Source organism: Cygnus atratus, chromosome 12 (genome assembly GCF_013377495.2).
Source record: "Cygnus atratus isolate AKBS03 ecotype Queensland, Australia chromosome 12, CAtr_DNAZoo_HiC_assembly, whole genome shotgun sequence".
NCBI lineage: Eukaryota > Metazoa > Chordata > Aves > Anseriformes > Anatidae > Cygnus > Cygnus atratus.
In genome coordinates, this window is record NC_066373.1 from 7,985,285 (window position 1) to 8,002,173 (window position 16,889).

Consider the following 16,889-nt stretch of genomic DNA (forward strand, 5'->3'; position numbering starts at 1 on the left):
TGAACCTAGACGAGGAGTACCATTCATACAAAAGTATTGCATATTTCTCCTCATCCTTATTGCAGAGAAACTTCAAGAATTTACAAAAGAGGATAAGCAAAGTTAAGAGGATTCTTTATCTATAGCTTCGGTAGTTATCAGCTCTATTCTTTAATTGAAACTGAAGTAAGCAGCTGTTAGGTTCCCTTCTATTAAGCACTAATGTGGTAGATTTGAAACAATAAACAGTTAACGTTATTTGATTTCTCACAATCACCAGCCCCCCAAAAAACATCTGGCAGCAATACCCAGAGACAAATGACTAGCCATTTATGTGATCAAGTTGGCTGTTTAAAAGCGTCAGCCTTTAAGAAAATTTTAATATTTATTCCTACATTCAGAGGAAAGAAAGACAGAGTCATTTACATGAAACAGAGCGTGTGCGTTTGTGCCTGTCTGAAACGGGAAGAAGGAGGCAGAAGTGAGTGCATAGAGTTTGATACCTGTTGGCAACACAAACAGGTTTGTGTAACACCGTTACCTGCCAGGTTGGATAGATTCCACTCTATTTACTCTAGTACTGAATGCAAACTGTTTGAATTGAAACAGATTCAAGACATGACTGAACAGCAACAAACCACAAAGGAATTCCTGCCTGCGTTAAGTGGTGTCACCTTCATGGCGGTAGACACTGTCTGAATAAGGATTTGAGTTAATCTCTTCTATAATATCCACAGAGAAACTGCCATCGATTTTCTGTGCTGAAGCTTTGCAGTTCTATACCCTGATCCAGCGCCTGCCAGGCTCCCCAGCCAAGCACTGTGTACAGGTCTGATGCTGTCTAGCAGGGATGCTGACAGCTCCAGTCTCCCGACTGGGATGCTGCTACCCAGCAGATACTGTAGCCAAGCAGAATCTAGGGATGTGTTACTCCCCTGCCTTCCTTAAAGAGGAGAGGAAGCGTTCAGTGGAAGAGCTGGCTTCAGGGGTCGACAGACTCCTGCATTTCTTCTCTGGGAGCCTTAGCAGTGATGCAGCTAATGAGTGACTGGAGCTAAGGGGCTTTTTCCCTCTCCGAAGTTTCAGCTGGCTGCATTATCTGTTTAGTCAACCAGAGACAGGGAAGCAAAACAACTTGTGGGACAGAGATGACTCTTGGCTAGTTACAGCTAAATATTCATTCCCCTCTCAGCTTCTAAGAGGAAGAGCGTTTCTGAGATACTTTCCTTCTGAAAGTAGGAAAGGAAGCTATCATATTGTTTCTACTTATTTATCTGTTTGAAGGGTGCAAAGCTTGGGGGGAGGAAGGTGGTGATAAATCAGGGGGATTTCCCCCCCTTATGGTTTTTCCAGCCTCCTCCTCCCTCATTTACATATCTGGCTAGTGGGTGATTTTTATTCTCAGCACGAAAACTGCAATCTATTTCAATGCATGAATGCAGCCCCGCATCTATTCAACACAGCGAAATAGCCCAAAGATTTATTGTACCAAATAAGAAACCAAGGAGAAGAAATGGGTTCTCTAGTCTTGGAAACAACCCTCTCTGATCCAAAGTCCTCCTGATCCTTTAGAGGAGGGATGAAAAAAAAAAAAAAAAAAGGAAAGAGAAATAGCCACACCACCATCACCACCACTCCTCCTCCCAAGGGGAAAAAATAAATGCTAACTACCATCCCATGACATTTTCATTATCAGGAATTTTCAAAGATCTGACTTAATGAGCCACTATAGTTCAGCCTAATACCGTACCTATTAAGGAGGAAGGCACTTGCACAGTGCACCTTGCGAGAACACAGACAGGCACTAAGTCAAAAAGAAATCTACAGAGAGACAGCCCTCCGCCAGCGAGACATAAATAACACTAATAAAATGAATACTCACTCTTTCAAGGACCAAGGAAGCAGCTTGCTAACAGCTCCTTCACACACAGATTGAAAGCGTGAGGTAAAAAAACATTAGGCAGTCCCTGTGAATAGGCAGGATTCTCCAGATCTTCTTTTCATGCTTTTTGAGGCTGCTGATGCTGGAGGAGATGCTGGTTACTTAGCTTCTCGGGTTTCTGTGCCTGCATGCTAAAGTGCAGTTATTAATTTCTCCCTTTGCACAAGCCACCGGCAGCAGCACGTCTCCAGGAAAGCAGGGATATTCCAAATAAATCCACTAATTCCGGCTCTGAGCGCTCCAACGTGCCTGCCTGCCAAATGTAACTGTGAAGTGATGTGGAAAAGTGAGCTGGGAGCCTCCCCTGACAGCTCTTATTGGGCTGATCTCGGAGGCAGGTCTAGCGCTTAGAAATTCATGTAAGCAGTTTTGGGCGGTTTTTTTTTTTTTTTTTTTTTTTTTTTTTTGGCCCCTCTCCTTCGCACCCCCCCAGCCAGCCTTTAACCCGGTAAGCACACAACTTTTCCACACACCGCGGAGCCACTCGTTCCCGGGGAGCGGCGGCAGGCGCTAACTCCGAGCCGGGGCATTTCCCTCAGGCCGGGCAGGAGGGCGCCAGGGGGTGGTGGTGATGATGGGGGGCTGCTCTCAGAAAAGCGGGGTCCCTAGGGAGCAGCCCACCGGGGCTGGGATGTGCCCGGAGCGGCGGGAGGGAAGGAGGAGGCGAGGGAAGGAGCCCCCAACCTCTGAGGTGATTCCCGCCGCCAAGGGGAGGCCGGGGCTGCGGCACGGGCAGGACGGCGGGGACGGCGAGGAGAAGGGAGCCCAGAGAGGGACAGGGAAGGGCAAGAAGCGGCGGGGTGGGACAGTAGGCAGCTGTTCATCTGTGGCAGAGCCTGCGGGAGACACAGGCAGGCACTCCGGGGCTTGGGAAGGCGTTATTTAAGCACCTCTTGCAAACAAAGCCCAGAGAAGCGCAGGCATTTAAATTTTCTCCTGTACTGTCTTAAAGCCAAGGGTGGCCATCAAATTTCAGAGCAGAAGGCTGAAGCAGCATAAAAGCAGAACAGAGCCAAGACCTCTCCCCCCGGCAAGAGATGGCTGAAGGGCAACCGTGGTACAGTAAGTTGTTCACCATCACCCCCTTTCCAAACCCTCTGCAAAGGACAGCACTGGGATCCTGTGCAGTCCCATCATGGCGAGTACTGGAAGGGGTCTAAGGGACAGCGAGGCCCAAGTACCCCTAGTGCCTGTTGGCTTCAAAGGGCTGAAGGTTGCTCGGCCATCTGAGACTCAGCAGGGCTCCAGGTAGGGCTGAGAGCCGAGTGCACCTGGGGAGGGAAGCACAGGAGGCAACAGAGCAGCGAGCCCTTTGCCCACCTTCTTTAGCAACTGAGTTAGTTGTCTTCTGTTTTATGGTGCACATACCATCTATGAGCAGATGAAATGCTTTATATTTAATGTTAGAAAGCTGATCTACATAGTTAACATCGCCTTCCCACCCTCCACACATTTAACGTTTACCAACAGATAAGGGATCAGTATTGTTAGAAGCAGAAGGTACAGACTGACTCTTAAACTGGTCCAACAATTCACTAACAGTGTTGTGGAAGGTTTAAGTGCACTCACTTTCCTCATCATTCTACATTCTATAGCTGTAGACGAGCATTGAATGAGGTTTGTTCAACTTTATTTGAAGGGTGGTCATTTTCAACTCATCTATATGATCTGAAAGTCTTGTAATCTTAAGCAAAGAAATAAGATGACTGTCTCTAAAGATCCATCTACAGCTACAGAAAGTGGACCCTAATATTTTTCTATGTAGTAATACAGTATAATTTAGTTTCATGATTGTTAGTCTTATTTTTCATGCTGATGCTATATGTGCATGCATGTGAGACAGTGAACAGCAGAAACACCTGCATGTGGAGCTCTTATGTGCTTCACTTTAACAATTTTCATATTCCCTAGTAAGTTATTTCAGGTAACAGGTGCACCTCTTGCACTAATGTTCATTCTGCAAAGCCCCAAACTCAGAATACAGGAAAATATACCTGGAATTTGACGTGATTTTCAAGGGCAATGGAGACACCTAAGTATTTCTTTGCTCCTCTCTGCCCAAAAATTCACTTACAAAGCTGTGAGTCTGGGATGATTACTTGAAGTATGGATAAAATACACAATACTTGACAAGGCAGACAGAGCTTTGAGGGGGAAATACAAAACAATTTGCAGTGCAATAGATAACATCAGTAGTGTTACTTCCCTTTGCTAGGGTTTCCACTGAGGCAAAGGGTATTTTTTCTCTTCCATCCTTCCAAGATGGAACAGCACAATGAGAATATAGATGGCATCACAAAAAAAAAAAAAAGATCATCATGTTTTAAGTCTCTCGTTTTACCCTGTGAATCAATGCATTTTCAAACTTTAATTTTCAGTAAATGTAATTGCATACCATGTTTTCATTCCCATTGAAAAATATCTGATGAAAGCAACCAAGAATAATTCTTACTAGTGAGAATAAGTTATACTCCTTTGTGTTTGTCTAGAGGATAAAAGCTAAATGGAAGAGGTTGTGCCTCCAAGTGCAACCTAAAAGTTTAGGCTTTGTTTTGATTTCAGTCTTTGACTTCTGCCATTTGTTCTGTTCAGCCTTTCTGGCAGCTGGGAATGACTGGGGCAAATGCTATGCTCTTTCATCCTCAGTTGTACAAGGAAGTGGTATCAGTCTTGTTAAAATGGATTATATCATTCATGGATTCCCCTGTTGGAGAGCCTTTAAGATGAAGCAGTAAGTCCTGACTGGAAAGTGTGAAATCGTCTTTAATTAAAAAAATAATAATCTTGGAATAGCAAAATATTTACAGCTTTCTGCATCCTACCCAAACTTGATGATTTAATGATATATTTACACACACATAGTATCACATAATACTGAATATACTAGCGAAAAAATGTTTCCTCAAATATCTTAAAGAAATTTTCCTCATATGTATTTATCTCCTAAATGGTTATTTCATTCTGCAAGCAAAAAGCAGCTCTGACTTCAATTTAAACTAAAAATCTTGATCCCATTTCACTGTAGTGAATAAAAAAATCAGCTGCAAAATATATGCGACAGAGTGCAACCTGGTTCAAACTGGAAATCGGTTTTTAATATTACATATTTATACAGAAAATTCACAAACTTAATATTTTTTGGACTAATTGTGACTGATAAGGGCAAAAAAATTCATCTCCGCTTTAAAGAGAACCTGTAGTTCTCTTCCATATTATTTTGCTCTTATGAGTAAGAAGGATTACAAGCCTAATATGACTTCTCAGTCACATACAGGAAATATCTGTTTACATTCTAAAAATGTTTGTAATATAATGGATGGCAAGCATCTTTCCACCCTTTCATTTTTTTTGCAAAAATGTTTGCGATTATCTGTAAGTCTTTGTTCTTCAGCATCACAAAGCAGCATAACCAACTGTTTTCTGAAGACAGAGCGCTGAGACCTTACCGCTTAAAAATATTCAATAGAAATGACTTGAAATGAGCTTCTAAGGGGCAACTCAATCACAACAGAGCCTTACAAGGGCTGCTGCTGATGTAAATGCTTCACGTCATCTCATTTAAATAACAATGAGAAAGTCAGGAACTTGAAGGGGGTGGGGAGGAAGGCGAAAGGAAGCATGCCTGGAAGAGAAAACACTGTGGTAATTCCTCATATTCAGGTTTTATTCCATTAGATCACCTAATAATCAGCTACTAATACTTTGAGGAAAGTAGCTGATGTCAGTTTAATACACTTTATAGGGCCTGATCCAAAATTATCTGAAGTTAATCAGTCTAGTGAGAATTACTTGATTAAGATAAATTATGAGCTTACTACCCGCAACTTTTGCTTACAGGGACTTCTACTAGCATACCACTTCAAAGTAATAATATAAAATTAATAACTAATTTGAACCTTCTAAAGCAGGCTTACATAATAGGCATCCTACAATTATTTTATTAAAGCTTTAGATCAATTTGATGCAGACAATATCCACATGCTCTAACTAGTTTGTAATTTTTGCTTACACTATGAGATTATTCCTAAATTTGATATGCTTCAGAAAGTTAGATTCCATATTCCATAACTAAGAAAAATGGGAAGTCCAACACATTTCTGAATAAAATACACTTAACAATTCACTATGTCAGTACAGATACATAATTACCTTTAGAACACTGGCTCGTATCACCCTCTTGCAACCTTTAAAACCTGCATGTATATTTTTCATGATAACCAACTTGCGATAACTGTAATGATCCCTGTAATGATCCCTTGTGTTTCCAAAGTCACTGAAGACATCTGTAACTCCAAGAAGCTCCACCATATAATGCTTACTACTGATACTATAGATTAAAGCAGAGGAAAAAATATAAATGGCTCAGGAGATAAAGTATATGGTTTGGAGTTTTTTGTTTGTTTGTTTGTTTTTTTAAACTGATAGAAATTAATGTGTCATTTCAACAAAAAAAAGCTAGAAGCAGAAACTTAAAGGAGGAATTCGCAAAGAAGTTACAGGTATGTCTTTACAGACATCAAAAATTGTTAAAATTTAACATCTACTACCAGAATAAGAAAACTTGAAAAACCCCACAGAAGAACAAACAGATAATAAAGCAGCATCAACTGTAAGTAGCAAAAGTGATTCTTAATCACCTAAAAATATTTTCTTTACCAGTCTGGCCTTTTGTGAAAGATATCTAATTAAAGTCCATTCACTTGTTACTCAATACATGAGAAGAAATAAATGTATTGATTTTGACCAAGTTACTTCTGCCTTGATTAGTCAAATGCATTCTTATAACCACGTAAATTGCATTTCCAGCCCATGGAATGGAGAACAGAAACAAAGGTTTAACCCAGCAGCAGCAGTGGGACCTGCGTGCCATTAGCACAAAGGCTGCAATACTTTTCCTATCCCAGAATTACTCCATTTAGTAAAATAAAACCTAACTAGTTCTGAGACCCCTTCACTGTCTGGAGATTTTAACATATAAAATCCCCAACTACTGATTTGTGTACCATACACACCAATGATATTATGGAGTGCACAAAAATAACACATTATCAAGCTGTATTACTCCTTGGATACCTGTTTGCAATTTTGATTAGTTGCCATCAGGTTGACTATTAGAAAAAACAGATACTTGTTTCATATAATCAAACACTACAATAGAGACAAAAAATTATATCAAGCAAGGCAATCAAGCCAGTTTTTTTTTTTTTGTATACTAATATGTATACTAATATTCTGGATACAATTTGAAAACCTAGTTTTGCTTGTAGTTTTCAATATGCCTTGCCAATACAGGTATCTGGATCAGTTTCAGTAGCTCTGGAAATATTTTTTGCTCTACCTCAAGTGCCCTCTAGTGTACAATAACTAAGGTTAAAATCTACTTCCCCCCCACACCCCTCCCTTTTGCTAACAGCCACTCTTCTAAATCCCAAAGTAATGTGCAACACCGTTTTCTTCTCAGAGGAAAGAAATTCAATGTTCACTGCATTAATTGTGTAGATATAAATGAATCATCTCTCCTCTATGTAAAATCAAATCACTCCCTTTGCTGTCAAATTTTTATTCTCATAGGTATTATTTAAATATAGCCTAATAATTCTTCTGGCCATTGCGCAAATGTTGATATACAAACAGTTTTCAGTGTTATCGGAATCAAAGACAGTTTTGTCTGTCTACAAAAGGAAATTAGCATATTCATCAGCAAAATATGACCCTAGAACAAGATTTAATATTAAGCCCCCAAATTATACTTCTATCCCCCCCCCCCAAAAAAAAATTCTGAACACCACTGATAATCCTAGTTTTGAAAGTTATTTTTAGCTATTCTAGACAAACACAAATTCCCCATTAAAAATATACAGTAATTTTTGAGCAATGGAGGTACTTTTATATCCCTTTTCTTCATTAGCAAGTAGCTGAATAAGGCCATAATGAAACAACTTTAGGTCACCAGTTCAGAACATAAGTAACTCTACATGAATCCAAACAAAAAAATTACTGAGATGTGTAATGAGTTCTGTGCATTCTCATCTCTCCTTAACAGTAACTTTGCTCAGACCTTCTGTTATGCTGATGTGCGTGGTCAAAATATCGATGTTACCTGGCTGGACAGGCTGTGGCATGCCTGTCAGTGGCAGGAGTTCTGTACAACGCTGCTTTCCTGCTGCAGGAGGCGATGCATGCAGCCAAGCAGGTTTAGCTGTTTTACTGCCACATCAGCAGGACAGAAGAAGGATACCTGACAACAGAAAGAAGAGGACACAAAAAGGACAGAAAGGGAAAAGATGTTGGGAGATAACAGTCTGGAGAGGAAACGTTACCACGTGCAGCTCCAAGAACAAAGGAAAAATAAACATTTAATCTACCTGCATAAGGTAGTTTCACTTATTTTATATTTTTAAATAGCTCCCCTGCATTTAAAAAAGCAGACTTAATACTTGAGGTACCCACCTGACTTTCTCCAATGCACATGTTAATTTTGGGGAAACCATTAAAGACAGACTATTTTCATTTCTCATTTCACTGTGATCTGACTACAGTACCAAGTATTCACTTTTAAGTAGGATTTACCACAAAATTCTACTATATTAGCAACCTTGAACATACTCTCTAAATAACAGATTTTTAATGGGTTTTTGAAAGCTGATGTAAAAGGAATGGGTGGATCCCAGGGGAGACAAGCTGCTTGCATATACTAGGGATATGCTATCAGGTGAGGGAAATGAATCTTTTAGAAGCTGTAAAATCAGTAGGACTTCCGATAAGTGGAAAGAGCCATCATCCTTGTATCAGAGCTATGGCTTTGTTTTCCAAGTGAGGTGCTGAGAAAAGCACCTCGAAACAGGATTGTTTCCAGTTTGCAAGCTCAGATTCTTCCCTATTTAGCACATTGTCTCTTTTGAATGTTGTCTTTGTCAATTAACCGTTCCTCATACATTCCAAAGAACAGTTTTCTAACATCTCTGGCATACCTATGAGACTAATAGAAAGTTAAGAAACACAGCATGTCAACATGCAGTTTTTAAACACTGAATGGCCTGTTTCAATTTACCTTATAGTCAGCCACACCACACCCAGGCAATGACAGTGGTGTGATAGTAGTAATGCAAACAACTACACTTACTCTGGCAACAAGAGCAGAAAAGACACCTTCAGACTACAGAGCAAGTATAGACCTAATGTATGTGTTAGCAAGGACTAAATGGGTCTCGAGGGTGGTTTAGGAAAAATGAATTGCATTCATTTCTATGAGTTTTGAGTAAACTTAATCCAGACTGATTTTAACCTTTGTCATTACAATGCAGAAATATATGGATGAACTGAAGATTTCAGGAACTGCTACAGCAGAAGCAGAATGTACCTGCTATAGATACTATTTCTATAACATAACAGGAGGAAAAGGGAGAAAAAGTTTTTTCAGTGGCAAGGACATCTCCTTGCCATAAATTGAGTAAGTTCTAAAATTTGAGAACACTGTTACCCGTGTTCTGAACAGGAAATCTTCAGGATTATACCAATTAGTCATGAAGGTACCTTCTTCAACTACAGTAGAAATGGCCTATCTGGAGTCCATATGAAGGTAACAAATGATAGCAGGTACACAGAATAAAGGGTATCTGTGTTTACTAACAGAAGCAGAAGGAAGATGAGTAGCACAAGTCAGGTTTCAACATGTACCACCTGAAGAAACTCCCAGAAAGGTAGTTTTGCATACATCACGAATCAAATCTAATGACAACAAGCTGAAATTTGACTGCTAGTCCAATTTTTATTTTTTTTTTTCCATTCTGAATGCAATGACAAATTAGGAGTATGTTGTTTTTTTCCCAGATTACTTCTCTGAAGATTTGTTCTGTTTCTTAACAGAATTCAGAAGATAAGTAAACATTGCCCATAAAGTGATTTTTTTTTTTTCCAGTGACTGCTGACATTGTAGTTTGGCAGACTGATCTAAAACAGATTAAAAGACAATGCTGTGGTAAAATAAAACATCTATTTCCCCTAAAAATATTCTGATGCATATGCAACAAATATCACTAATGAAGAAGAAAATAAATCATTTAAATCCCCAGGACTTAATGTTTAAGTACGCTTCTTTTTCTGTAAGTAGCTAAAGAAGCAGAGCACACAGAGGAAGAATCATTTTACTGAAATTACTAGTCTTAATGCCAGTAATTTAGGGAATCAAGTAAATACCTTCCAAAATTAGTATTCTACAATCATTTTAGAACTTTGGTAGGTGGTATTTAATATTAAATTGTATTAAAATCAAGCAAATAAGTACATTTCTAACACCTCAGCGCAGGATGTACCCCACAGGAAGCAACATGAAAATAATCTGGCTAACGGGTCTGTTATTTGTTGATCCTCAGCTTCTTTGCAAACCTTTTGAAGAAAGGAGGCGATTGTAAAAGGCAATGTTCTCCATGAATTACTCAAGTCAAATATGCCAATTGTGGCATAACTGAAGAAACAGTAGGGCCTGATTCACTATTGTGCTAATTTCACTAGTTTCAGCTTAATACTGGAGGTACAGCTTAACACTGCAGTAAAAGACGACCCATATTTTTATTTAAATTAAAACCTCTAATATTCATCTAATATTTATAAGAATATATAACAAATAATTGTGGCAAACATTGCATAATAAAGATGAAAGGGAAATTAACCTTGTGAATTTTTAAGCTGAAGAATAAAGACCATTACATTAATAAGACTTAATTATATCATTAAATATTTAAAGTTATGTCCTCTAATAAATGTTGTTTTTATTTAACATATTTCTTTATCTATTACTTGAGTAAAATGCCTTTAAGATAAGAACAAAAAGCCAGCAGAACTGTTTCATTTTTGATGGCCATACAGTTACAGAAGAAGCAAGAAGGGAGTCACATTACCTCTTCCAGTCAAGGTCAGTTTTCAGGACAGAACAATTTTATACTTTTACCAACCTCAACTCCCTACCTGGACAGACTGGTGGGGGGCTGCAGCTTTACTAATCTCTCCCCCACCCCTCCTCCCCACCTCCCCTTAATTCTTTTCTTTTTCTAAGACTAACTTGGCTGTATCCACAGTAATGAATTAAGTTAAACTAGCACATAAAGCTCATCACCATCCATGTTCCTAGCATCCCATTTAACATCTAACCCTACAGAAAGCACTCAAACATCAGCTTCTAGCCTGCACTGATGAGTCCTCCCTTGCTATTGCTGACAGAAAACAGGTGTAAGAGCAACAAGTGGAAACTAATGAAATCTTCAGGGAAGTTAGCATCTTGCAAGCAAGAGAAAGGGTCAGTTTGGTTCCAAAGGCTGTAAGGTACAAGCTTTGCAAGGAATACAGCCCACTCCATCCTTGTGCACATGTCACAAGTTCCTCTCCTTATATTAATCTCCGCTTATTTTCTTAGATTTCACTATTGTTCTTCAAAGAGAAAGCCAAAAAGGTTACAGTGAAGTCTTCTGACTCAATTCAAATATCAGGCAACAATACAACTCACACCAGCCAGACCACAGCTCTACCGGGAAGAAACTTCTTCTCCAGCGCACCTTTCAGAGCTTTTGATGTCTTCTTAGAGCTATAGCACTTGATGTGCCATTGGTCTCTCCAGTATACTCCAATTGTTCTACCTGCCTTGGCTGTTCCACACACAGCAGCCTGCACATCTCAGCTTTCAACTGAAAGTCTATGCATTATATGTACTTGCAGAAACACTGATTAAAATCAACTGCAAACACTAAAAAAATCAAATCTACTTCATCAGCATTTCAGATTTATCACAAAGGCTACAACTTAATGGTTCTTTAGTAGAAATTTTGTTTACAATCACACAAATATGAGGCCCTATCTGCTCAGCCATTGTGCTTTTTTCATTTTTTTTTTCAGTTAAGCCATTCTTTCTGTTTACCACAGTAATATTATTTCTGATTTCATCCCTACAAATCCTGTTTATTTTCGTAATATTCTTTTGACTTGTCTTCTGTACATTGTGTTTTGTTGCTACGATTGTCTTCCCACTATCCCTCACCATTTCCCACTCATCTATCCGTCATCACCCATACTGTAATTACAGAAATGTTATTTGCTGGTAGACAGATGCATAGGGTTGCTGGCAGGAGTACTGCCATTATGCAGTGCAAATACTGTGCAGAATATTAAAGAATCATATGAATCAAATCTTAGTGAAAGAGTATTCTGAGAGTTATCAAAACTAAGATTGAACTAAGTCTGTTTTCTTTTGTTTACGCATTGGACAAATGTCATCTCAAACCGGGTAACATTTATTTCCATTTGGTAGCTAAGAGTGCACTGGCATAGAAAGTCTTTTAATTAGCATTCATGACACTGCAAATATAGACAGGTATAAACACATCCTCCAATACGTATAGCTGCCAGTCAGGTTGTTACAGTATATTTTTCCTTTCAGTACACAAGTAAATAAAAAGTTTAAAAAGCAAACAAGTACTTTCACTTCAACATCTTCCTAATAAACTATCTCCTGAAAATAAGGTATTTGGAATAGTTACCAAAATGAGTAATTTCCCAGCAGTATCATATTCTACTACTGTGTTTAACTAAGGTTCAAGAGGCAGCAGAAATAAATGGTCTTCCACTAACATTATTTTTGAGCTTTGCTTTAAAGTTTTCACAAATGAGGAATCTGTTTCCAACTGACAAGGTTAAGAATCTGAAGTGACACTGTGCTTACAATTAAAAAGACTCATCTGTAGAACAAATAAGGGATACGGTATCTATGGATCAAATGGATCATCACTGAAATACAAGACAAAAGTCTTCATAAACACATGCACAAAACAGCACAGTTAAGTGAATACTGAAAGTCCCCTGACAACTGCTTATCATGTCACTACTAAAGTTTCACCTAGGAGTGTGTTGCAGCAATGCATAGAAGCATGTAAAGGGGTCCACTGCTTCTACATTGGTAAAGCTGGCAAAGAAAACGTGACAATGCTGCCAGTACAGAGAGGAATGCTGGAACCATTGAGTTGAAGATGCTTTCCCGTGGTAATTTTGCCTTTCCCTTTGACTTCAGCATAAGTGGAAGATTCCCAGCAGCATGCCCCAAAGTGCTTTTTCCTGCCAAGCACTAACCTCATAACTGATATCCACAACTGCACATATAGGGGTAAGCGTGCACAAGTGCATATATAGAGTGCTTATACCGTAGAGGATTACAAATGCTCAGTACATTGTAAGAACACTTCTGAAAAGTCAGAGACTGCTGTCATTGAGAGTAAGATAGGATTCACCATTTGCTTTATAGTTCATCCCAGACATGTTTGGAGGGGTGTATGGTTTTCACACAAAGCTTTCTATTAAAGTGCCTTCAGACAGACTTTTAGTCTCCACGCCACAGTTCACTGCACACCCTTACCCCAAGTTGTCTCATATATAATTTAAATGTTTAATGCAAAGTACAGCTAATGTTAACAATACATATTTCTGAAGACAGTGTAATGCTTTATTTCCTCCAGGAATAACTGGAGTGATCCATAAGCAAATATAAACTCAAGTAACACTGTCTGAAGAGATAAATTGCGCTCATCCTTGAGAAATCTTAGAGTGCATGCTTCTCTTCCTCCTCCTCAACTAGGCAAAGTGCAATTTACTGTGTGGTTTTCTTTCAGATGAGGTATTAAAAGCTGCAGTGCACTCTATTCTGTATTAGTATTAATGATACCTTTGGAACTGTGATGTCTTTGATAACCATTGTGTGCTGCTGACTGATGGCTCTTTCTAGCCTAGAAAGGTACTTGGATTTAGTAGGTTTGTGTGGGCTTAGAGTGGAGGCCCTGAGAAGATTTAGAAGCTGAGGATTCTAAATTAATATCAAATATTATATCATTAAAGTTGATAGTAATACCATCTAAAGTCACTCTAAACATTCTTTGTCCATGCAGGAAATTATTAGATATTATCCTAGCATAGTTCTGGACATTCTTTATTGCTATTCATTCTCAGAGTCGATGGATGAGAATCCACACAAGCAAGAGCCAAGACAGCAGGATCATCCTCCTTATGTACAATCTCTCATGTACTTGCTGCAAGGGCCCCATTTTTATAAACCCTCAAAAGCAGCAATTCTGATAATTGTACAACTAATACCTCCATTGTCAGAAAGTGGTATCCTCCACATACAATAAATGGAGATGATAGTAACAGCAACACTGAAAAAGTGTTTAGGAAAGGGAAATCGTACAGGGAAGTGAAAACCGGATAAACTTAGAAGATCAATCTTCGGCATTTTTAAATCTGTATTATAGCCTGGTGTATATAGTAAGCATATGTTTGTTTAAACAAGATAACTTTCGAACTAATTCCACATTCCCCTCTCTATTTCTTTTACCATACTAATACTTAAAATAATTATGCACAAGAACAGTCTCATGTTCTGCCGCAAGATTTTAATAACATTATCTAAAGTGTGAGCAGTGGTCATGAGCACAACCGATTAGAGATGAAATTTGACTGCGTGTGGGGCTAGGAACAGAGATGGCTGTTAGAAACCAAAGCTACAAACAGCTCAGCAACTTTGTGATCAGTGCAGTTCCTAGTAGAGTGCTCCTGACTCTGCATAGCCACTTTTGCACTAGCATTAAGCACCTGCCATCTCAGCAGTCTCAGTAGAGAGAAGAGGACTCTGGACTGGTGGTTGAACTCCTCACTCTCAGGAGCAGCCCCCTGAGGTCAGGTTTGAGAAATGCTGGCAGGGCAACATGGGAAACAAACAATGCTGCTGCCCACTGAACCTGTTCTAGGAATAGACAACTTCATTCCTGCGCTTGTCAGTCTGTCACCAAGAAAAAATAGAAAGGAAAATTAAAAGGTTATGATGTTATCTTCTCCAAAAATAGGATTTCAGTCATCAGGGAGGAGGAGAGTGCTTGGATGTTTTTACTCAGGCTCTGAAATCTGCTGACATCTCCCTGTCACCAGTACTGAGCTTACTTTTGGTACTGCTAAAGGTCATGGAGCACTGGGGGGGGGGGGGGGCGAGGGGATACAATACCTTCATTCAAAAGACCAGAAGAAAAAGTATTCAGAATTGACGTGATAGAGAAAAACAAACAAAGAAAAACACATTTGCTTCTCCTTGCAGTTCTTGACAACACTAAAAAAGTCATGCCTCTCATTACTCAGCTTTGTCTCAAGCCTATCAAAGACCAAAGGTTGGTTCCTAAACATGGATGCTGCTGAGTGAACTGGTCACTCAGGTGGCCTAATTTCTTATATTTCTGAAAAAAAAAAAAAAAAAAAAAAAAAAAAAAAAAAAAAAAAACATCAAAAAACAAAAGCAGGTTGTAAGACCCAAAGAGACTTACGGAAAACTGGAGGGAAAAAAAAAGAAGAAAAACATCCTATAAGTCTTGAATATTACCTGCAAGAATGAAGAGAAATTAATAAGCACTACTACTTACTTTACTTAGAAGGACAGAGTTCAATGGTATCAATATAAATTGGAGGAAAATCCTCTAGTATGAAAGCAAAGAAAGACTAACGCAGTTCTAGAGGCAAAGCAGGGTATAACAATATTAAGTCTGATCCTGGAACACCACAAGGTAGCCTATAAATACAGAGCACTCAGCACTTCTGAGGATCAAGCCTTTGGCACTACAGCATTTGTGATTCAGTCGCTATAGATTAGGATTGATCTCCACCATCTCTGCTTAAAAAAAAAAGAAATAAACTAACCTTGAAATTGTCATCCACACCTGGAGTCCAGCCAAAAAAGGTAGTGGAGACAATCCCTGGAGAAGTAGAACAAAATGACCCCAGAGGTCAGTACAGATGCATTAAATAAAAACAGTGGATTTTGATCTAAGAAGAATTTATGTAATCTCATTTTTATTCAAAAACTAAAGTGTAATCATTTTTCCCCCTGAAATGCAGAACTGCATCTGTCTGTTTAAAAACAGATACTCAGAGGGTATCTTAATACTCTTTCAGAATTGGAAATGCTTGAAGGCATATTTGAAAGCAGTGCAGTTATAGAAGACAACATTCTTATTCCATAGCAATATGATAATATTCTGCTACCCATCTTTGTTGCTTTTGGGAACAGAAGGAGCTTGAAGGAGCTTCAAAGCTGAGCTGAGGAAGCAAGCCATACTGAAGTTAGGAATGGCACTCAGCAACTCACTATAAGAGGGAATAACACAAGTGGTCAACCTTTTAACGCTGCATTGCAAAACAAATGAATTTGGGATGATTTTAAAATATTTATTTGCTTTTGGTGAGGCAATATTCTGAGTTCAAATTAATAAAGAATTCAAGCATGCTGTAGAACCTGTTTCCTCAGAAGCATAAAACTACTTCAAAGTCACTGAAACTGAGGATGACAAAGACCACAGAATGTGGTCTTCAAATACTTAAAACGTTTATGTTCATAGATTGCAGCAGTGTGTCTGTAGCATATGATTTACTCATTTGCAACAGGCAACACCTAGCAGCCACCAAGCAAATTAATGGAAAGACAAACCTGAATTCCCAGTGGTTAACCTGATCTCAAATCCTAGATGTTTAAGCTTCAGAACTGCAGAGTTTCAGTTTAATGGTAAGAAAAACACTGGGAAACCATGCAATAGTGTGTATTATATACAGATAACAGCTGCAAAAAAATGTGAATCAAGATGCCCTCAAAGATTCAGCCCAGGGAGAGGTACCATATAAACAGGAATAAAGAGCAAGAAGCATGAGGAATTGGGCTGCTCTGTCAGCAACTTTGTTGGTTATAAAATACATTTGTGGTAGGCATAGTGTATTACCTAATATTTATCACATTTGATGGTCACAGGTGTTCCTACTTCAGAAAAGATTTTAGCAAATGCCCCTAACTGTGTGACATCTGGATCCTGTCATCACACTAACAAGTGGTAACTTTTGCCACTAGGCTCTGCTCTGGCAGATGTGCTTTTACTGCCACTGTTCATTTCCTTCCCTGTTAAAA